We start from the raw sequence: 24,916 nt of genomic DNA, 5'->3' as shown, positions 1-24,916 counted from the left end.
CAAGTTCTAATCAATTCAAGGCAGTCAACCTGCCTTCCTAACAGTTTTAAAACTACCAGTACTAACTTGCCAAAGGATTACATGTTCGTTTTTACCCTGGCTTTTCACAATCTAATCTAAAATTAAATCCCAATATTTCGATAAAAAATGTTTATTTAATTTAAGTTTTAATAAAAAGTAAATCAATGTAGCTTTAAAAACGCTACAATAGCCTTGCTCTAAATTAATGCATGTCATTACTCTAAATTATTGTGTTTAATGTACTAAACAACCGTTACATTGGTCGTGTCATTTTATTTGTAAAATAGCCTAACAAACAGGTTTATGCACAAATGATATTACTGAAATTTAGTAAACTCTGTGGTAAATATGTAGCATATACATACAGTTATATTTTCACATTCTTTACCAAATACGTAACAATGATATGCACTTTTCCTACTTTAGAACTTTTAAAATACAAATCCAAAGGAGTAATAATTCTTTCATATATAATCATATGTTACGCGGGCAATTTTTTATGAAACGTGACCAGTATTTTTAGATTTATTCAAAGAAATATTATAGATTTTTCTAAATTTCCAACGTGCTTATGGATTTGCTTCAACGTAGAAAATATTGCTTAATTCTGTTTAGTCTCATTCTGTTGTCCCATTATAATTGCTACTTAATTATATCAATTCTAATCAATAAGAGTTATATTCAGGATTAAATAATTTTAATTGAAAATTATACTAATACGAGTATTACTAATTTTAATTAAAAAAATATAGTTGGAAAACATTTTATGAGTTTAAATCCAATTTATAATTAACAACACTACACATACTTATCGTTTACATCCTCTGAACGCAACTAGCACACAACCTTATATTTTAACGGGACAATCCTGTAATTAAATCACTAATGTAATATGAAAATTATACAAATTTATGTTATTGAATTGCGATTTAGGTCATAAACAAATAAAGCTCCGTATTGGTATTAATTTATAATATTTACATTTAAACAAATATAAGAAAGTATCAACATCTGTTTGTGTAATTTAAATTTTGTTCCGAAAAAAGAATCATTATTTCTTAAAATTAAAATTATTACAGAGATTATGTCCACACCAGTAAGCGATTTGAAAGATTATAATACCAATGTACTGAGGATAGTTATTGATAGCTACATATGAGGAATACTCATAGTTAAAATACTATATATTTCCTCTCTTTTGTTTAAATTGTAGGATTGACGGCGAATTTGTGAAAGGATAACGGGATTTTGGACATTATTTTACTTTGTGTGAAGGTTCAACACGACGTCCTACGATTCTAAATCTATTCTTTTCATTTAGGAATCGAAAAACTTACCAAAGCTTTGGGTTTACCATGCTTTGTTTAATCGATACACCTAATTTTTAATAATAGATAGATAGATTACAATCCATAAATCTTAGTTTACGACTTATACAAGAAAAATATGCTGGAAAAAATATATATATAAGAAGAACACTACACCGATATATTCTGGTTATAGTACTAATAATAATCTACGAGAGGTCCAATTTGGAAAATGTGATGGTTGTAATAACCTATTCCTTAACACCAGTAATTTAATATAAAGCTTGCAAGTAAATGGAATTTATATGTGGATTTTTTCTTAATGGACCAGAAATCGTAGGAAAACCTACATACTGATTCAGAATATTTGCAGAACTATTCAGTGAAATTGATTGTTTTTGCAATCCCAATGATATTTCAAGCATTATGATTTTGATCATAACGAATAATGTAATGATACCCTGGAGTATTTTAGCTTTAAGAAGGAATTTCGTTCATATTAGTATAATATTGATTGGGATATTCGGGCAATAAATCAGATATTTCAAATACTCGGAAGTTGTTAGACACACTTTAATATATAACATTCAAAATGTTCCTCAGTAACCTTTTGTTATATAATTATAAAACGTAAAATATTACATAAATCTAAATTCTCTAACACATTTTTTATATACAAATATAACTAAATAATGTTATCAGAAGTATCACATACAGTCTGTAAAATTAGTTGAACTAGAACATGACACTTATAATATTGACTATGTTAAATGTTTATAAATACACTGTAACGACCCTTTTTCGTCCCCGTCCTTAATCCTCACCCTTTCTAATAGAAACCTGTTTATCACCCAGTTTCCCTTATTGCCCTAATAGAACCGACGTCCTGTTGTTCCTAACTTATCCATGCGTCTCCTCTCACGGTCAACGTCTAGCTCTACACTTCTTTTTCTTTCCACCAATAAATCCTTATTTCCGCTACACCTAAAATCTCCCTCTACTCCCCTATCTATCCTGTAAACAACCAGCGTCGTCCTAATTTCCCCTGTGGTCGTGCCCTAGTTCCACGTACCTCTTTTACCCTGAGCTTTGCCGCACCCTAGCGGTTATCCAGGTTTTCCGCTTACATTATACGTTCTATCCTCGAGTCCTACTAATCCGCTTTGGGGCGTCGCTTTCAGGTAGTCGGCATCGTCTTATAACACTTCCTCTTACGATTCCTATGTTCTTCGCTTTCCGACGTTACAATAAGCCCTGTCCTATCCCACGATCAGTCCGGCCCCTCCGTCTAGCGTCTTCCCGTTACCTTATCGCCTTCCGCGTCTTTCCCCATAAACCTTACCCTCTAAAAACACTCCTACATGCACACCTTATTCCTCCTCCCATACGTCCTGCAGCGTCGCTTTATACAAGTCGGAACTTTTTTTTGCCGACGGACCCCTACCATCCCACAATAAAGAAAACGGTCGAGTATTCAGAAACTCGCCATTTCAAATAGGTTTGGAAACAATCAGACCATATAACCCTACGGAGGATGTTGCCGGCACCGCAGCTCGGAGCAGACTGACAATATTGGGGTTTCTGCGCATGCGCCAACCCTGGCTGCTAATAAGGGAGCCGATTCACCTGCACAGCTCTCATTCGTAAAACAACCCCCAGGTGGAGCAGCTCATTCGTTCCTAGGAGTTCACCACGGATACAACGCTCAGTAGATCCTGGGAGACCCGCACAGAAACCTCAGCCGACAACGCTTCGCCACTCTCAGGTAAGATAATCGCCCTGCGATATAGCCATTCCAAGCGTCTTCGTCTTTCCTCGCTAAAGCAATCCAAGCGGATCCTTAATCGCCCTGCACTGGCGAGCGCTTTCGAGTCCTCTCGCCCGCTAGCAATCCAAGCGGAACCTTTCGCCTTGCGCTAGAGAAAATCCAAGCGCCTTACTTCGTCTTTCCCCGCTAGACAATCCAAGCCTGTCCTATTTTCCCACGATCAGTCCGGCGCCTCGATCACTCCCTCACCCGCTTGAGCAATGAAAGCGGAACCTTTCGTCCTGTGCTAGAGAAATCCGAGCGCCTCGATCCTCTCGCCGCTGGAGTAATCCAAGCGGAACCTTTCGTTCTGCGCTAGAGAAATCCGAGCCTCTTCGTCTTTCCTCCGCTAGAGCGATCCAAGCGGAACCTTTCGTCCTGCGCTATAATCCGAGCGCCTCTATCCTCTCGCCCGCTAGAGTAATCCAAGTGCACCCTTTCGTTCTGCGCTAGAGAAATCCGAGCGCTCGTCCTCTTCCCGCTAGAGTAATCCAAGTGGAACTTTCGTTCTGCGCTAGAGAAATATCCGAGCGCTCGATCCTCTCGCCCGCTAGAGCTATCAAGGGGGAACCTTTCCCACTGCACTAGAGAAATCAAAGCGGGGCATTCGTCTTTCCCCGCTAGAGCGACACCAAGCGGATCCTTTCGTCCTGCGCTAGAGAAATCCGAGCGCCCCTATCCTCTTGCCCGCTATAGGTAAGCCAAGAGGAACATTTTGTTCGCGCTAGAGAAATCACGCCTCGATCCTCTTGCCCGCTAGAGCAATTCCACAGGAACCTTTCGTCCTGCGCTAGACCGACCGAGCGCCTCTTCGTCTTTCCCCGCTAGGTAATCCAAGCGGAACCCTTTCGTTCGCGCCAGAGAAATCCGAGCGCCTCTTCGATCCTCTTGCCCGCTAGAGCATTTCCAAGCGGAACCTTTCGCCCTTGCGCTTGAGAAATCCGAGCGCTCTTCGTCTTTCCCCGCGCTAGACAATCCAAGCGGATCCTTTCGCCCTGCGCTAGAGAAATCCAAGCGCCTCTTCGTATTTCCCCATTTGGGCGATCCAAGCGGAACCTTTCGTCCTGCGATAGAGAAATCCGAGCGCCTCTATCCTCTCGCCCGCTAGAGTAATCCAAGCGGAACCTTTCGTTCTGCGCTAGAGAAATCCAAGCGCCTCTTCGATTTCCCCGCTAGAGCGATCCAAGCGGAACCTTTAGTCCTGCGCTAGAGAAATCCGAGCGCCTCGATCCCCTTGCCCGCTAGAGCAATGCAAGCGGAACCTTTCGACCTGCGCTAGAGTAATTCCAGCGCCTTCTTTATCTGTCCCCGCTAGAGAAATCCGAGCAGAACTTTAGTTCTTTTGTTAGACTCATTCCCAACGCTTTTTGTTTCCAAATTACTATTGTCCATACTCCTCCTCATATCCTACTTGGAGCCTGGGCTGTGATGATAACCGAGCGTTTGTATTGAGTCCACTTAGGTTGACTCTGCTCTCAATGTTCATCTTTGGTTTCCAACTAGCTTTTCCCGACCCCTGGAATACTTTACCCCATTTCACGACTGAGACTTTCTGGGTCAGTTACGTTACGATACGAGAAGTCACGTTACAACACAATATAGAGATAAAATTTGTAAGAAAGAATATAGGAAATATTCTAAAAAATTTGATGTAACTTCATGTATTAAATGTCCCTTATATATGTTCAACGTTCTCAAGATTGCTTTAATGTTTTACAATGTGTAAGTTAAGATTACAGTACCTTAAAGAGTTTGTAATATTTAATAACTAAAATTAGTATAGTGCATCAATATATAAGTTAGCTAGTGAAATAGAATTTGGATAGAAAATAACAAAACAAATTGTTCAAACATTTAAATATTGTCATTTGAAAATTATATAAATATAAATTTTCGTTTGTTAAAACAAATTTTTTATGCTTAGTATACTAATGCCTACTGTTATAACGTTATACTGTTTTCTGTATCTGTAGTATTTTCTTTAAGAGGTTTAGCATTTATATAATGAGAGTTTAATACTGATAATTTTAATATATTTTAAATCTTAAGTACGAATAATGTATATCAAATAATGTATGTATGACAAATATTGCAATTACAATTATTAACTATTGTGATGATCATGTTAAATAAATCTATTGTTTTTAAGAATCTGGAAAACATTTTAAAAAACTAACACAAATCTCTGTACTATTTGAAAGTGTTAAAACCATTACACTTATCCATAAACCGTAAAATGTGCATTACAATTATTGTTGAGTGAAATACGATGTAACTGAAAAGATATCTAAGCACGGTGGAGCAACTGAGTTTTCCACACAGAATTGTGCACCTGATGAGACAATGAGAGTTTCAATTCACCAGAAAGATACATTATTATATATTTTGCAATAGGTTACTCTGATTTCAATACCCTTTTGTGTTTTTAGTTTCTGGGTCGTCGACTTTTTCCGATCTGTCCGCACATGGCTCCAGATTCCAAAAGTCAAGTCTTTAACAGAATAATATTATGAACGCTGCATTAAGAGGAAGGTGAACTGGTGTCAAACTCAACATTCATGTTAAATAAAACCGTCACACAATGGCAACGTAGGTTTAAATATTTATATTAAATTACTTTAAAGTAGTTTAAAGTTTATTTTGTGGTTCCAGCAAACTATTAGTCGTTCTTCTTATATAAAGAGTGGAGTGGTTTTGGACACTCTGTAAATCGCAAAACCTATGACGATTTTGCAATAAGCAATAATACAAGTAGGAACTTCCCTTTTATACAAGAAGAATATTCCCTTTTACCGTAGTTTTATCGCTTTTCAGTCCAACGAATGGATCTACATTAAGCTAAATGAATAAAATAAATAAGAACTAGTAGTTACTAATACATGCAGCCCACGGAAAGATGGCAGTTATTGCTTCCTTTGCACAGTAGTAATTACTACATTTTTGAGGCATTTTCGTTGTTTTCTTGAGCCACGTGATATGGTAATGTGCATAAGCATAAAATGGTAAATCAGACAAGGCACTAAAACATCTTTATAGGATTATGTCTAGTAATGAACCTAGAAATTTTTATGATGAATATAATGCTGTTTGCTTTTATTTTTCCGAAAAACCAAATCATTACAAAATTCCAAGTGTGATAACTTCTAAAACAATTTAAATTTAAACATCATCAACCGCTAGAACTTAAAACTATAAATTAATTACCATGCATAGAATTATTTCAATTTTTGTCACAAGGCTTTTTTTGCTTCTGACTTGTGATTTTCATAAAGACATCTGGCCGTTAGAAATTTACTCATTATTTATCAATCCGTTAACGTTGTCCAATAACATGTCATAGCTCATGATTTGATGTATTATTATAAATTTACATGGCCAACAACCTGATGGCGAATGAACTGAAAGGAATAATGACCTACACCAGTCTCCTAAAGTACGAGGCAGTTTTTACAGAAAAGTAGTACTTGTTATTCATATGAATATATAAAAAAATGCTGTAGGCTTGAATAAATAGGAATCTTCCATAGTACTAGCCTAATGAATCCCCTAAATTGTTTCACTGAACACTAAGTAGTTTATTCCATATCAGCGTAACGATGAAATTATTACTTTATGTTAATATCACCTATTTTCCTCTTTGAAAAAATGCAAATTCAACTACAAGACATCAAATTAGCTAGATTGCAGGAGGCAGATTCAAAACTTTTTACCTAAAGTAAGTTTTCAATTTTTGTCACAAGGCTTTTTTTGCTTCTGACTTGTGATTTTCATAAAGACATCTGGCCGTTAGAAATTTACTCATTTATCAATCCGTAACGTTGTCCAATAACATGTCATAGCTCATGATTTGATGTATTATTATAAATTTACATGGCCAACAACCTGATGGCGAATGAACTGAAAGGAATAATGACCTACACCAGTCTCCTAAAGTACGAGGCAGTTTTTACAGAAAAGTAGTACTTGTTAAGTTTTATTCATATGAATATATAAAAAAATGCTGTAGGCTTGAATAAATAGGAATCTTCCATAGTACTAGCCTAATGAATCCCCTAAATTGTTTCACTGAACACTAAGTAGTTTCTTCCATATCAGCGTAACGATGAAATTATTACTTTATGTTAATATCACCTATTTTCCTCTTTGAAAAAATGCAAATTCAACTACAAGACTAACAACAAATTAGATGGAAAGTAGATTGCAGGAGGCAGATTTAAAACTTTTTACCTAAAGTAAGTTTTCAATATCCAGAGATAGAAAAATCTCCAATTATATGAGCAAAATGCTCTTTGAAGATTACCCAGATACATCCATATATTTCTATACAGTTAACAGGATTAGGAAAAAGTTACATCGATATTAAATTCGAAGCATCACATCGATTCTAAAAGGTATAGGATAAAATTTTGGAAAGGCAATATGTAAATTTCAACCGCAGTAGTAAAAGATCGTCAGACAATGTAGCTGCATATACAAAAATTCCTGGAATTTAATTTAAAGCTTGCACGATGTGAAATGATGAGTTCACCTGGAACAGAATAATATCCCTTTAAAGTTAACTATGTTAAGACCATTCTGGTCGTTAAAATTTCCACTTAATGCTACATAGACTCGATTAAAATGTTTAACTCTTACTGTTCATGGTGCAAAATAATTGTTTGGTAATATGAAAAAATATATTAAAACTATAATTTTTTAATGGTACTAAGATACCTACTATGCAGTTTTTAATGTACTTATTGCAAAAACCTGATGAATGACTACCATCATCTTCATGAGTAGAGTAAAACCCGAAAAGAACCCAACGATGTTAAAATAAAATGGGGAAAAGGGAAAATTTTTTTAATGTAATAACTTAAGTTTAAAAGGCCAACTTATTTTACTTAAAACAATTAATCCAACATTGTCTAACACATATGAATCTATCTATGTCTTTGTTCACTCAGCAAACGGCACTCCCTACTTTACCCAAACCACACCCACTACACAGTTAACTACTTCAAAATACCAACACTGAAATATTTATCCATAGATGCAATTTTGGAGACGTATGAACATTTTTGATCAAACAAGAGGTAAAAATATAATACAAAGGAACAACTAATAAACGTCCATTCTGATTTTACTTCCTGAAAAAAAGAGAATCGATAAAATGTACCATGCAACCGATAGTTACTTATGAAGTATAAAACTCATATAAACATCAAGATTAGCACTGTGGTGAAATTATAATTTGTCTCAGAAAAAAAATTATTACAAAAGTTTTTTGATTAGTTAAAGATTTTTCTATGTTATATAGTAAGAATCGTTGTACAATATTCATTAGACAAACAAATTTTCTTTAGTTTCTATAAATGTTTAGCTAATATAAGTCAACCAGTAGAGTGAGAATTGCTGCCGGAGAAACACTAGTGTTTCAGTAATTTATACTGTTGGAGTATATTGAAATTGTTTTTATCTTTAATTGTAATATACATTGATTATTGGCAAGAGTATAAAATGCCCATTGTTCATAAGCTGAAATTTACAAAGCAGAAATATAATTTGTTCACTAGAAAAAGTTCTTTATAGCCACTATTGGACTAATTAAAACAGTAAGGTTTAATGACGACAAAATAAATATTAGGTTTCAGTAAGAACTAGCAGAACGTAATATAAACCTCCTTTGTAAGAACTATTCAAGTTAAATTGTAATTTACTGAAAATAAATCCACTTTTGAAGCTCTATATTCTTTTTCTTTTTATATAATATTTACACATGGATATAGCTATGTAAATATTCTATTATCATGTATAATTATTATATACTTAGTCTTTAAAAATTTTATTTATTAAAAGAATAACTAAGGCATGAATAACATGTTCATTTTTAATTAAATTATTATATTTACAATTCACGTTTATTGTAAATTTTTATAATTCAGATATATTCAATACTATAAGTTTCAAGATATGTTTTTATATTGAGAATTGAAATGAACTGTTATTTTGTTACTCTATATATAACGGCAAAACACAATATTGTGAACATGTTTTATTTCTTATTATGCTATGTGTACGTGGCCCTTAAAACATATTTAGTAGTCTATGGGTTACTAATATTAAAGTAAAAATCTTACTATAAAGGATTTGTAGGGATTGTAAATATAAGGTTACATTAATTTAACTCCATCCCGTATTATACACGAGTATGATCATAATCGTGTTATTCAAATAAAAAATTAAATTGGTTGTAATACAGCAAAACAGTTTTCATTTAATAAGTTACGTAAGTTTAGTTTAAATTTCACATATAAACATGTACACACAACACATGTTTACGTGTGTGTGTGTGTTTTGTGTTTCACATGTTTGACACAATGTATACAAACGTATATATGACGATTTATAGGACTATACGTAAAACCATGACTATATATTCAAAATATTCTTTTTACTTGTTCGATAATAGATATATAATCGCTGTACGGAATTTCCATTACTTACAATAATGCAATCCTTTAAATGGTAATCGTTTCAAATCATTTTATCGCTGGGCTATCCTCCTTCATCATTTAATCATGAAATAATGATATATAAATAAACATTTAAGTTGATTTAAAAACACGCTTACGCAAATGTTTAAAAATTAGTTCAGCAATGAAGATGTTTAGAAGAGATCCTCTTTAAGTTAAAGAACACCGAAACAAGGGGTTTCCTCTTGCTCTCATTCTTTTAAGAGTGCAAAGCTTTATAGGAACTTATGCAAGAGTGTTTAAAACTCGGCATTTAAGCTTCAAGAGAATAATAAGAGACCTGTTCAAAATGAAATTCTTTCAAGATTATCAATATACAAAACAAACATTATCAATATCACAATAGATACATTTTTTATCAGAAAAGATGCCATATTTTGTTCAATTTTGGACTAGCCCCTTAGTATTTCAAACATTTTTGTGTTTATTACTTAATAAAAACATACGGTGGTAGACAATTTAGATAATAAATAATGTAATGACGTATGGAAATTATATTTACGTATGGAAGAATATATATCCTGTAAGACTGGACCTGACAATTGCTTTCAACTAATTGACAAAATAAGATTATCAAACTTTTACGGACCTTCTCACGCGTGGTGACGTATTGACGCACCTGGGCTGAAAAAATATAATAATAATAATAAATTTATTTCTCAAAACAACAAAATGTTACAAATCATGCTGAACATTGTACACTGGCACAATACAATACATAACATACATAACAATAAAATTAAAACAATGCCAAGCAGATCCTATAAAATTAATATATTTCAAGTACAATGCATAATATAATATAATTATGAGAAATAGACTCCTCCAAGGCACAGCCTGATTGGAGGTCTTACTGAATTTATTTTACAAATGGCTGATCTAATTTTCAAATTACATATAGAATGAAAAATAATTTCTCCAAAACCAACAAAGTCTACTCATAAAAAAATACACTTTCAATTAATAATTTGTCTTTCTTTAAAGCCCATACAAATATTATAAACCATTAAACAAAAATATCTAGTTTCATGAATAAACAAAACTGTTCTATGTTTTACCCTACAACAAAACAAAAATCAACCTTAAAACTCGATTTTATGTACATAAAATATTAATATGCAAACCTTTATATTTTATAAGTTTAAATAATATATAAACAAAAAATAACGTATATCCATATCAGAAGATTTTACATTTTTTTATCTGCTATAATCTTTAAAAAACAAAAACTTTTACTGTATTATCTCAAATAATATTTCGTCTATATTTTCAATTTCCAACAACCACTGTCTTAATTTAGAGCTGAATTTAGTTAAAGAATTGACGTAGCGAATGCGATTAGGTAATTTATTAAATATTCTTGGTGGCAAAAAATTATATCCGATAATTGTCTTATTTATATTTTGTATTATATTTATATTGTATATGGTTTATATTTTATTTACTTTTAGTAAATACGACCTTAAATCAAATTAAATATTACATCTTTATAACTAACTTATCTTACAATGTCTCTTTTAAAAGTGTTATTCTGTAGTATCATAGAAGAAATAAATCGATATTAAAATAAATTTAATGTAATTAATAATGACCTGAATTTTAAGTAATTAAATTTATATTATATATATATATATATTATATATATATATATATATATATATATACACACATATAAATAAATAAATATATATATATAATGTGTGTGTGTGTGTGTGTGTGTGTGTGTGTGTGTGTGTGTGTGTGTGTGTGTGTGTGTGTGTGTGTGTGTGTGTGTATTACGTGCTTTTATTATTATTTAAATGTCACCAATTTTATAAAGGCATTTTTACATGAAGGCATTAGTTGCATTAAAAGGAGGATACTTGTTATAGAATATTTTATAAAAAGGACCTTATTAAGTAGGAAACAACACAGCGTGTCATTAGCGAATGATTATTCAAACCTTCCGGTTATTCATATCTGAAGCTTTAGTCGGAAGTTATTGTGACCAAACCGAGCGTCCTGCATGCACACTTTGTTAAATAAATTTCTCAGGATTGTCTGTATTTATCACGTGAACCTTTTTGCATCATGTTGTTATGATATTGTATATGTTTTTAAACGCAATAACCATAAGTTGTTTTATAATATTAACATTAAAAACAACCATTTTGCTTAATAAGTATATTTTATATAATATTAGATAGTATCTCAGCCTTAGGTCCATAATATTTCATGGAATACCTTTGAATACCTCGAATGACTTCAGTAACACTGGAACGATTCTCAGTCAAACATTGCCCTTATAATTTTTGTAATCTATTTGTGGTATAAATTATTTTTGGTTAATTAGTACCGTTTATGCTGTTTCTCCAATCAGGAAATTGCTTATATAAACAGATATGAAAGTTGTTTTTTTATAGAGTCTACTTTTGGCATTTAAATTTACTTTCCGTTTGAGTTATTTCCAGTACTGCAGTAGCGTTTGCCTAACTGCAATAATGAAAAAATATATACAAACGTTTTGTCTGAAAAAGGGTCTACTTCCATCTAAGCTGAAATTAACTTACGTTGTAAATTATCCTGTTAAAGTAACCATTACCAAACAGAGTAATGAAGAAAAAGTAATGTTTTTTGTACAAAAATTATTGACCCATTTTTAAAACTTGATTAGGATATTAGTGCAAGTCAGGGGATCAGAAAATTAACTATCCGAGTTGATAAAAAATTTAAGGCTTTTTTTAAAGAAAGTGTTTACAGTTTTAGGACCAATTGTCTGTACTCCTTTCCACAACTTACTGTAATGTGGTTTATTTTACTCAGAAAAATTATCCCTTTTATTAATAGAAGGTCTGAGAAAGTTGTAAAAATTATTTAGTAGTACAATAAAAATCTGTATAAATAAAGGATTTAAATGCTTTCTTTGTCTTAAAATTTATTTTGGTCCAACTGCAATTAGTTAATGTTCAGACATTAATATGTAATTTACTTTAAAACAATATTAGCTAAATCAGAAAAAGTTGAGTATTATTTGAAAGTAAACGAAATTTGACTGCGTGAAAGTCTAAAATATACGTACAAACGTGTAAAAGTAGCATAATGACTGGAGAAAATTTTTTTACAGAACAAAATACTAGTATTTATTCCTTTGTAATACATAGGTTAATAATACCATATGGATTGAACACTGCAATGTTTCACAAGTGGATTTTGTGCTGGAAGATTTATAAAACCTTTTATGCTCTCGTTTAACATTAAATGACCTTATTATGACGGAAATTAGATAGTTTAAAATATAAAAACTGTGGATAATTACATAGCCTTTAAAACAATAAGCTTGTTTAGTTGCATTTAATAATATTATATGGAAATTATTTGACCTTTAAATAATAAATGTTATACTTTCACCTAACTAGGGAACAATATATTAGTCTACCTATGATTCATCAAATGACTTCCTGAATAAATAGTATACTTGTTTGAAGCCTTCATGTATTTTTGAATGGATGTATGATTTTATAACAATACAAATTCAGTTATTTAGCCCAGACTCCTTTACCTCTAATTTATAAAAGGTACGAAACCCTTAAATTTGTTGGAAGGGGACTTTATAACACAAAGGCGAAGCCATGTCATGTGTTTTAAGTAGTCTTAATAAATTAATATGTTAGCTGGAACAAAGAAAATATTATTATATTTGTATGTATGATAATTATGTATAATGTTTCTTTATATTATAAGACATTACTTTGTTCATAAGGGAATGTTTGTTCAATTTAGAGATTCCTATTTACTCAGATTTAATAAAACTTTGCTATTATATAAATTGTGTAATACAAAATTCTAAATTATTCTTAGAATTCAAAGCAAAATAAAAGGAAGCTAAACCAAACCGTGTGTCAAATAAAACTCTCACAGCAGAAAAGAAAATATTTGAATTAAATGAAAAGTACATAAGGTAACACGTTTGATGTTATATACCATTTGAAGTTTGAAGTTGATCTGGCTATGTACTCGTATTTGCATAACATCTGCATACCGAAATTGGCGTTAGGGTATCCCTTAGCGACATCTACTGAAACGTCCCAGTGACATGAAAGCCAACAAAACTCTCTTAATCCAAAATTCCTATTGCGATCCGTGATATTGTTTTGGGTTTGTTACAAAACAATATATAACTTAGAATCCCCTTAATTTGCGACTTTAAGATCAATCGAAACAAGGAGATATATGTATATGCATAGGTGGCATTGGTTGTCTGGTGATTGTCTGGATCTGTGCTCCCGCATTTTGTGTAAACTTAATGAGTTTTTTGTGCGGTATATAGTTTTTAATTACTTGTTTCGTTCATAATTAACATATTTACAATGGCCTAACGATGAGGCTAACCCAAATTGCGGTAAATGCAAAAATAGCCTTCCAAATGATGGTGACTATGCCATTTGTAGGTTATGTCACCTAGGTTATCATTTTGAAGAGTGTAGCATGAAATCTCAGTCTTGGAAGGGTTTGGGGTAAGGTCGGTCAAGGAAAATGGGTATGCTCTTCTTGCAGAAGGAAGGAGAAGACTAGCCAATCTCAGGAAGATGAGTTAGTGACACAAGATATTGCTAGTAACTTGATAGTTTTATGGACATCATTCCATCCGTTGAGCAGATCAAGAACTCCTTGGAGTTTATGTCAAGTAAGTACGATACCTTGCTGGAAGAAATCAGGCAGTTAAGAAAAGAAAATAAGGAACTAAGGGATGAAGTAGTTGAGGTTAAGAAAAGGCTAAATATAAGTGAAGGCTCTATTACAGCTCTCACTGATAGGGTTAATGATCTCGAACAATACGGTCGCCGTGTTAACCTCGAAATACAGGGTGTGCCCGTAAGAGGGGGAGTATTAGAAAAAGAAGATACTACTCAAGTGGTAAAAGACTTGGCGAGTGAAATTGGTGTCCTTTTGTTTCACAACAAATTACATAAGCTAACATAGACTTCAGAAAAGGTTAGATGGTAAAACCACCCACTATCATTGTGCAATTTGTGTCAAATGGTTGATCGCGAAAATATGGCTGAAGAAAGGGAAAAGGGCTCGTCTTTCGGAAAATAATACCGGCAATAAGATCTTCTTTAACGAGAATTTGAGTTATTTCTACAAGGGCCTGTTGAGAGAGACTAAAGCTCGAGCTAAAGTTCCCAACTTTAAATTCGTTGTGGTTTCAGAACGGAAAAATCCTAGTTAAAAGACATGAAAACGACAAAAACATAGTGGTTATTAAAAGCCTAGATGATCTTAATAAGATAGGAGTGTAAAAAGGTACGAATAAATTCTCCAATAAATATGTTTAGCCTATCTTGTACAAGTGGCACAATGTTTAGAAATAGATTTAGATAGTAATATAAGCTTTGCAAACTATAATAGTTTTGGTGAGTGGTTTTCTGGTTGCAATAGTAGCAATAGTGATTCTACGGGTATTTCCATTGTACACATTAACATAAGGGTCCATAAAGAAAAACTGGGATTTACTCATGTTTAGAATTAAACATCTTTTATCTGATACATTCGATGTGCTGATTCTATCAGAGATATTTTGTGACGAAAATTGAGATAGACAAAATTAACATTGATAACTTCTGCAGAATTAGTTGCATGTAGGGTGGGTAAAAGAGGAGGAGGTTTAGCCTTATTTTATAATACCTTAAAACTTAAATTTACGAATTTAACATTCATAAAGAATCATTTGAAAACATTGCTGGTCATTACATACTTACGGAAATAATTTTAGTTGCAATTTGCAGATTCTAGCTCTTTATAGGCCTCAACTCAGAGCACAGGTTTTAGCGTAGGTTATTTTGTGAACGAATTATCAATTAAGTTGGATAAAAACTTATCATAATGGGAATATAATTATGATTGGGGACACAAACATTAATATTAATGGTAACCTGGAGAATTCTGCTTTAGATTATTTAACGATGTTATTGTCGAAGGGGACTGGATAGAGTAATTTACGACAATACTAGGGAAGAATTTAGAGGTGAAATATTATGTTCATCTTGCATTGACCATATATTTATTAGAGAAGTTTCTACTTTCGAGAAAATTGTTGGAGGCGTTATTAGGTCTAAAATTTCGGATCACTATCCTGTTGGTTGTAAAACTCAAATTTGTGCAATCCATCACAAACTGTAGTGCATCTTTGCCCAAAATAGATAATATAAATGAAACTAGGTTGAAATTAGAATTAGGTAACATTGATTTATTAAATATGCCTATAGAGAATCAGATATGGCCTATAACTATATAATCAACAATCTGAAAAGCATTATACGATAAATGTAAGGTTATAAATAAAACCCCAAAACAATAAAAAAAATTAAAAATAGGACAAGAAAAAGTAAAGAGTGGATGACTAATGACCTGAGAGACCTGACAAAGGAAAGAGATAGGCTATTTAGAAAATCGAAGGCGAATCCTACAAATATAGTTTATAGGAGGAACTACAATTGCTTTCGAAATACAGTAAATAGTGAAATTTCAAAAAGAAAAAATGGAGTACTATAAACATTTATTTTCAGAACACTAAAAGTGACCCTAGGAAACTATGGAATGGAGTAAATAAACTATTGGGCAGATTGAAAGATAAAAATTCCGATAACCAAATAATGGGTTCCATATCAGACTCTGTACAAAATATAAACTAACGGATTTGCCAACCAGTTTGATACAGGGGGTGATGAAAAATTAAACATCACTGTGCTAATAAAGAATTTACTGGTACGTGTAACAATGCAAAAACATAGTTTCTATATACCTAAGGCAACTGCAACAGAGATTAAACGTATTATTGATAACTGTAATGAGCACAAAGCTCCAGGAATAGACGGGATTAGGTATAAAGATCTGAAAAGTATATCTGCGTCCTTGGCTCCTGTTCTGGCCAAAGCTATAAATATATCGATTTCGACGGGGGTATTTCCAGAAAATTTTAAAAACTTCCATAGTTAGACCAATATACAAAAGGGGCCCAGAGAGGCCTATATTAATTACCGTCCGATTGCCTTGCTTTCAAGCATAGAAAAAAATAATTGAGATGTTCATTGTCGGAAAATTAAATAAATATCTTAATGAATGTAGTTTAATTAATGAAAACAATTTGCATTTCAAAAGGCAAAGGAGCGGAAGATCTCTTACATGTATTTGGTACATATATTAATAAACAATTATATAAAGGATGTCACGTACTGTGCCTATTTATTGACTTGTCAAAGGCATTTGACACAATTGATTATTGCAAAATGGCTGAGACACTGAAAAGCATTGGGGTGGTTGGTTTGCAGCTGCAATGGTTCCAGTCCTATATGAAAAATCGGATGTTTACAGTTAAAATTTCCAACATATTTAGCACTTACAAAAAACAAATACTTGTGGGGTGCCCCAAGGTAGCAATCTTGGGCCAGTACTTTTTAATATTTACCTTAATAAAGTGTTTGAAACTGTAAAACATGTAAAATTATGGGCCTATGCTGATGATTTGCTACTAGTAGCAAGTCATCATTGGCTTGCGACAGCTCAATCCATGTTGCAGGGCCGACTTTGGCGGGTTTGTGATTGGTTTCATGACATGGAACTGATCGTGAACTCGGAGAAGACGGTTATGATGCACCATTCACTTGAGAAATAAAAATGTAGCAATAAATCCAGTATCACAAGTGTTTCCTGTCCAAATTTTAGAATTCAAACAAATGGAATAGTAACAGTATGCAGTTGCAAAGAAATAGAACTGGTAGAAGATTGCAGTTATTTAGGAATAATAATTGACAGTGGTCTTACTTGGAAAAAAACATACTGAAAAATTCAAAAGAAAATGTTGTCATGTATGACTGCGTTTTATAGATTGAAAAAACACCATTAATTTAGAATGTAAATATCCATATATAAAGCATTAATTGAGTCTATTATTAGATATGCAATACAACTGTATGGGTCAGCAGCGAATTTGCCATTTGAATAAGATTTGCCAACTTCAAAACAGGAGTCTACAGCTGATGTTTTACACGCAGCCCAGATGATATAAATATTAGCAATCTACGTAGGGCGAATACATTAACCCCTCAGATTTTATAAATATACGATATACCGTGAGACACTTTGGTAATGACGAATACATGATGGTTAAACTCTAATACTACATCTGCAAATTTAAGAAAAACACAAAAAAACTAATTGTTCCTTTCATAAATAAACGGATTTTGGGAAGAGACTGGGGTGGAAATTTATTGTGCCTACTCTTTACAATAACTTGCCTAACCACATTTACAATGAAAATAATTTTACAAAATTTAAAAAAATCTGTATATAATTGGTTAGTTCACACATATTAATGGTAAGGCTGAACATTTCCTGATAATTTATGGACCTTGTTGTTGTTTTTGTTTCACTATAATATTGTTTTATTTCATTATTTTTAAGAACTGTTAATGCCAAAGATGTATTCTGTAGTTGTATTGATGTTTTTCTATGTTCATTAGTTTAGATCACTGTTGTTATTTATTATTGTCATGTTTACTAAGTATTATTTATATATAATTTTACTCATTACAAATAATATCTATAAAAGACAAGACCTATCTACAAGTGTTTGATTATATATCTGTCAGAGAAATGTTTTGCTTTCTTTTATTGTTATGTGTACAGTTTAATAAGATATCTTTATTTGTTTACTAATTAATTCAAGTATATCTCTCTAGACTTCTGTTTATCCTCAGGGATGGATTTTCATTATTGTTTTTTTTCTGTTTAAAACTTAAATAATATATTTTTTGCTTATTTCACACTTTAATGAACATATTGAATAATCGACTAGGTATAGGTAATCTAAACTTTACGTAAAACTGATGATTGCAATTTGCTACTGGTGTTCATTAATACTGCACAGCATAGCACTTTGATAATACATCAAAGTAAATCAACCGGTAAAGTACTCAACCGGTGCTTACCAATTTAATAAGGAATGCATATTTTAATGGTTCTAGAGGTAATCTCCATTGTGCTGTATGTAGTGTTTCTGGTACACTATGTTCTACTAAAGGATATAACAATTACTAGTTGTGTTTAATTATTTGAGCTTATATTAGAAATGAATTTATGTACTCGGTTACTATCTGTTGTTATAAACGACTAATATAGAAAGTTTGCTAAGACCTGCAAGATTGAGAGTTGCTTGAATTTTTATTTATTCTATGCACTGAATGTAAATATAACTAAGAGTGTAGCTTTAATATTTAACAAAATAATTTACATTATATTCTACTATTAAATGTAAGTTATTAGGGGCAATATCATTGTTATCAAGATAATGTTATTTACCTGGAAAATAGAATATCCAAATTTCCACTTACACAGTTGAATAATTTCAATCACACTTTACACAACATTTAACAAAGACATAAACGACACACAGTACGCCAGCATATGTTTCAAATACTTGTATGCGAAGAAAAGTTATTAAGTAAGAATGAATAAATTTGATATACATAATTTCTATAAAATAAATAAATTAGAATAGCTGTAACAGTTGTAAGAAACCACATTTATATCATATTAATTCACCTCGATCCGTCTGTATGTAGGCTACACGACATGACTGTTGGTTCTTGCCCAATGCACGGAAATTAATCGTTTTTGAAAAACATGTTTGAATTGTACGTAATATTTGTCTACCTCTTCCGATAACCCAATATCTTTAATGGTTATTACACAAATGGATAGGAATGGGTAATAACTGATAAGGGACTAATGAGTTACTTAGTTGACCGAGTCTTTTGACTATTCGCCACGGTCAATACCATCGACCTATTCACCCAATTTATTTACTTTTCTTCAACTTTTCAGTTTATCTAAAAGCTTATTCAACAGAATGTTCTAAATATTTAATAGTGTTATGGGAATGATGTATTGTATTAACTTATAGTAATAATCAGGACAATATTTTTTAATCACTCCAAATTAATAATTTCACTGTTGTATGTATATTATATACCAATGTTCACACAATTAAATTAAAAATACTACGTTAAGGGACCTGAAAGATAATTAAATGTAATTATGTATCTCAACTGTAGTTAAATATAGTTATATAGTTTCCCGCTGACAAGTATTGTACTTAGCGGGGCCTCAGAAATGTGTATAAATTTCTTGAATAAACGCAATTCAATTCAATTCAATTCAATTCAATATATATATGCAACAACTAAACTTACATGTCCGGAAAAATATTGTTACCTTTATGTATATTTCCAGGAAAAAACATATAAAAAAAGAATTTTTATAGGTTAATAGCAATAGGGCCATGTTGTGTGAAAATCCATTGTCACGATCACTTATTTTATTGCACTTATAATGTTTTATTTTGTGAATAATGATAAGGCGAAATGAAATGGTTGTGAACATTTTATGCTGTGTAATTTTATTCGGTTCCAAGGAAGGAATGTGATTTGGATATCAAAGAAAACTGTTATTGAAGCAATAATATCCTACCAATACTGTGATGTCATGTTAGCATTCAACACACGTTTGTATTTGATAGCACTGATCCTTTCTCTGAGTTTTGTATCAGCTCCTGATGTCCTTATTGTTACTGAGAATTCCTAACTTATATACAATATTGACTATTTCTTATCATAACAAAAATTTGCTGTGGTAATAAAAAAAACTGTCACACTGCTGGTTATTTATTAACATATACAATTAAACATAATAATATTGATATTACGATCCATCCAAATAAAATATAACAAGAAATAATAGTTATATTTAGTTATGCAAAAAGATTTGTGATGACTTTACAAATTGTAAATAGTACAGAATGTTTTCATTCGATAAGTCATGAAAAAGTGTAAGTAAATTTTAGAATACATTTTCTTTAAATTAGAAGCTTTTATAAATATTATAATGCTTTAATGTTATGCAATGAAAGTGATTCTACCCAACAACATTTTGAAGTAACTTTTATCGATTATCTGTTTTAAAATGTTTCATAACCATACCTTGTTTGTTCGCAGTCAATGATTTATAGTTCTGGAAATATTTGTTGTAAAATTACATTTTAAGTATTCTTGTTTAAGCAATTAGTGCAACAGTCAATAACTAAAAACGACACCTCTACATTTATGAGCGTTTAAAACAAATAACATTGTATTCGAAGTGCTTATTGCAATTTTAGTATATCCTTTGTTGATAAAGGTATATTTATTAATTATTTTTTTGCGTGAAATTTATTTTGTTATTAAAAATAAACTTGTCTTAGAAATGGTGAAAAATGAGAACGTAAACTTTCGAATACTAATAAAAACAGTAATATTCTACAATTAAATCATTTACTCAAGGACCTCACCTTTTACAATAAATCAAGGACCTGAGAATATAACTAGTAAGGGGACTGTAAGTAGTTATGCGTAAAGCGGCTCCAAGCTCTCCCTGACATCGTAAGATATCCCGACATTGGGTTGTTATACAATTGTTACGTCAATTTGTGCGAAACATTTCCTGCCCTGTAAAAGATAAGTACAATAGGCTGCCATCGTTCTTGAAGAAAGCACAGATTTGACTGATATGAATATTCCAGTTTAAAAGCTTTGATGTCTTAGTCAATATTCATTTTAGAATATTTACAAGCACTACAACTGATGAGAATATTTTAATAGTATTTAATTTAAAAAATAAACCATCGTAGCTTTAACAACGCTACATATCCACATATGTATTACATATACATTATATGTAATTATATACATACATAAATGTTGATATACTACATACATAAATGATGGAAAATACTTTACAGTTCTAACTTTACAGTACAAATTTCATTTTCAAATCAGTTTATTTGATAAACTGTATCACCATAACCACCAATAATGAGGCCACCTCTGCACAGGTATTGTTATTTAAGTCCACAAATTGAGCAGTATACGTTATTAATAGGGCAATATTCTAAATTAATTATTTTAATGTGTAATTCAGTAACCCCTTTTCTGGAATGAATCGAAATATGTAAACAAAAAACGCGTATAATTCAATCACCACCAGGGGGGTAAACCAGCTGAGTTAAAATTGAGTCTTGACAAATTTAATATTTTTATCCAGTTTTTAAATATAATCGTCTATAAACGGAACTCTGAACGGTCGTTATCGTATCGTGCGTGAAATAGTGCAATCGCTTAAACTATCCTTCACCGTAAGTACATAATATCATCGTACAATATTAATGAGATAACCTCTAAAGGTCGTTTTAATAATTGGAAATCGTACACGAGGTCCTGTTGCCACTCATTGAGATTGGCGCACGCGCTCTGATATCATCGTATCTGGAGTGAACGGCTCCGCTATCTATGATCGCCGCGGCGGAACTAACTATTAAGTAAAGATAATTGGAACCCACGCACAGTCAGATTGATTCGCCTGTAATCTAGAAGATACTATCCCTGCACTACATAACTATGTTGAGAAAGTCTTCAGATAAGTTGAAGGTTCACCATATTGTAAACTTTTGGAACGTGTGTAGATAATCCCTATTATTAATCGATTACAGTGAGCATAGTACGTAACATGGACTTTACTCTTGAACAAACAAAAAGTGGTAAAGATTGTATTGTTTTATTTAAGAATCATAAATATAGGGAAAGGAGAGAATATGCTAATGGTGATATAAACTGGAGTTGTCTTTGGCCGTACCTGTGGGAGCATCGTTGAGAACGTATTCAACAAAAACAACACTAATAGCTATCTGCAACGAGAAACATTCTGGGCGATCACCCGGTTTACGATGAGGACTTTGTCACCTAGCCCGTTAATAACATCTCCTGGTAATATATTAACGACAGATGCCAGTCAATATAGTGCCCTGCCATCCTCCCCACTAATATCGCAATTAATATGTGCTAAAAAGAAGTACAGCGTCGAGTGCCAGACTGAAGACATGCATCTGAAAACTAAGGATGAGTTAGTGGGTCGGATTAGTGAACTAACTAGTAGACAAGCTGGTTTGGTGGATAAAATACAGGAGTTGACTAGACAGCTTGAAGAAGCGAAAGTTGAGTTAAACAGGCACAGAGTTGTGAATGTTCAAGTATTGGCGAAGACTAATGTCTTTACATATGACTCGTCCATCCAAACAGAAATTAAATCCTCAGATAAATCACTACAGACAGAAAACGAAGAGAATTGTGTTCAATGCAAAATACTACAAGAGGAAGCAGAAAAAATGATTTCCACTATCCGAACAATGGAGGAAGGAGTTTCTAGCAGCTAAGGAAAATTCTCAATATCCTGAGTTTTTGGAAATATAATAACAGATTTACAGTTTTGTCCGAGGAACAAGAGAGTGAGCTATTCCTATCAAACTTACAGAGGGGAACAAGAAAAGGAAAGAACTATTCTCGTAAAAACACAATACAAAGATCAGTCGGTCTCGGTAGTGGTCCAATAAGACACGAGTCCAGGTTCATACAGTTCAACGGAGAAAAATCCTATTGAACTTGTAGATGTATATGGAGATAGCCATGCAAAAAATTTGACAGACAAATTTGTGTAAACATCTGAACAGACATTCGGGAGTGTTTTGTTTGTGCAAACGCTGGCGCTCCTCTTCATTACGTACTAAAAAACTGTGAAGAGTTGGCATCAACGCGTGGAGATAAGGATGCCTGTTTTCATAATGGCGGGTTCTAATGATGTCAGCACCATTAACGAGGATAGCAGGTCGCCAGGGAACTCCGTGGTGGAACAACTCACTCAGTTTGTTAAGACGAATAGACATACAAATTTTGTAGTGGTAAATTTATTTCACCGACATGATCTCCCTCCTAACGGACTAATTAATAGAGAAATTAAAAGAATTAACGAAAATTTAAACATATTAAAACAAGAAAGAGTACCTATTGTGGACGTTAGTACTTTCAGTAGAAAATTATTCACCCGGCATGGCCAACACCTGAATGGCCTTGGCAAAAACATACTACTATGCGGAGAAATGCTGAAGTCCTTGAAAAATTTGTGAATCGTCAAGACTGCGTTCCTACCCATGAGATCGCTTCATCTTCGACAGAGAACACATTGCAGCTGGCTCCAGAAACACAGCAAATCTCTGCAACTGAGCTGAACGGTGAGAGGGTGCCAGAACGTAGACGTGACGGCAACACATCCTGCGGCAACTGGAGACTGCGGCCGTGCACCGGTGGAGGGCAGACCGACAGCATCATCGACCGGGTGATCCAGCAGCGCTTTTCCGACATTAATGATCAAGGATGGACTTAAGTTATCGGACTTGAATAGTTTTCCGCATTTGCCTTTATCCGTAAATGATGATTCAGATTTTTTAGTGAAAACTGGCCAGAGGGGAATTCATCGAAATTAGAGGAGTTTGATAATTTTTCTACCTTAGTAGAAACAGCTGGTAGCAGAAATGGGATGAATTCAGCATATACCATCAAAATATAAGGAGCGTTTAGACACAAGGTTTCGGAGCTCTGCTTGTCGTGGGCTCGGGCCCCTGATATAATCTGCCTCACAGAACACTGGTTGGGCGATGGGGAGTTGGTGGTAATCCCACAGTATTCATGTGTAACATCTTTCTGTCGGAAAAATTCCGCTGGCGGTGGGGGTGGCCATCTTTAGACACAATGAGTCAATATTTGATTTCTCTGTAACACGGCTAGCCGAGCTGGAAATTGAATTTTCAAATGAAGATTGCTTTGAATGCGCAATTGTAAAATTAGAGTTTAAAGTTGGTGGATCAGTCTTTCTTGGGACACTTTCAGTAATTAATTTGGTTTGTGTCTATCGTCCACCTTGTAAAAACAAAAACGATTTTTTGCTAAAAATGGAGCAGCTGTTGACTGGCCTATTAAGGCGAAATCAACGAACTATAATATGTGGGGACTTTAACTTGAACTTTTTAGCAAGTAACGATTCTCATGTTACATTATTACGACAAGTATTTTTCTCCTTTAACCATGAGGGAAATTTTAAATCAACCAACAAGATTAACTGCAACCGGTGCATCTCTCTGGATAATGTTTTTACAGATGTTCAAAGTAACATCCGATGTGAGGTGACATTTAATGGATTGTCCGATTATCATTCTCAAATTATTTATCTCATCAAGTGTCTGAGGGTAGAAAGGGTCTCTATTTTAAAACGAGTGTTCTCCAAGAACCAGATTCAAAATTTCAAGTCCATACTGGCTTCAAACGGATTGGTCCATTTTATCAACATTAAAGGATGTGAATTCAAAGTTT

Source organism: Homalodisca vitripennis, chromosome 8, assembly GCF_021130785.1.
Source record: "Homalodisca vitripennis isolate AUS2020 chromosome 8, UT_GWSS_2.1, whole genome shotgun sequence".
Taxonomy (NCBI): Eukaryota; Metazoa; Arthropoda; class Insecta; order Hemiptera; family Cicadellidae; genus Homalodisca; species Homalodisca vitripennis.
Note: the sequence above shows the minus strand (reverse complement) of the source record.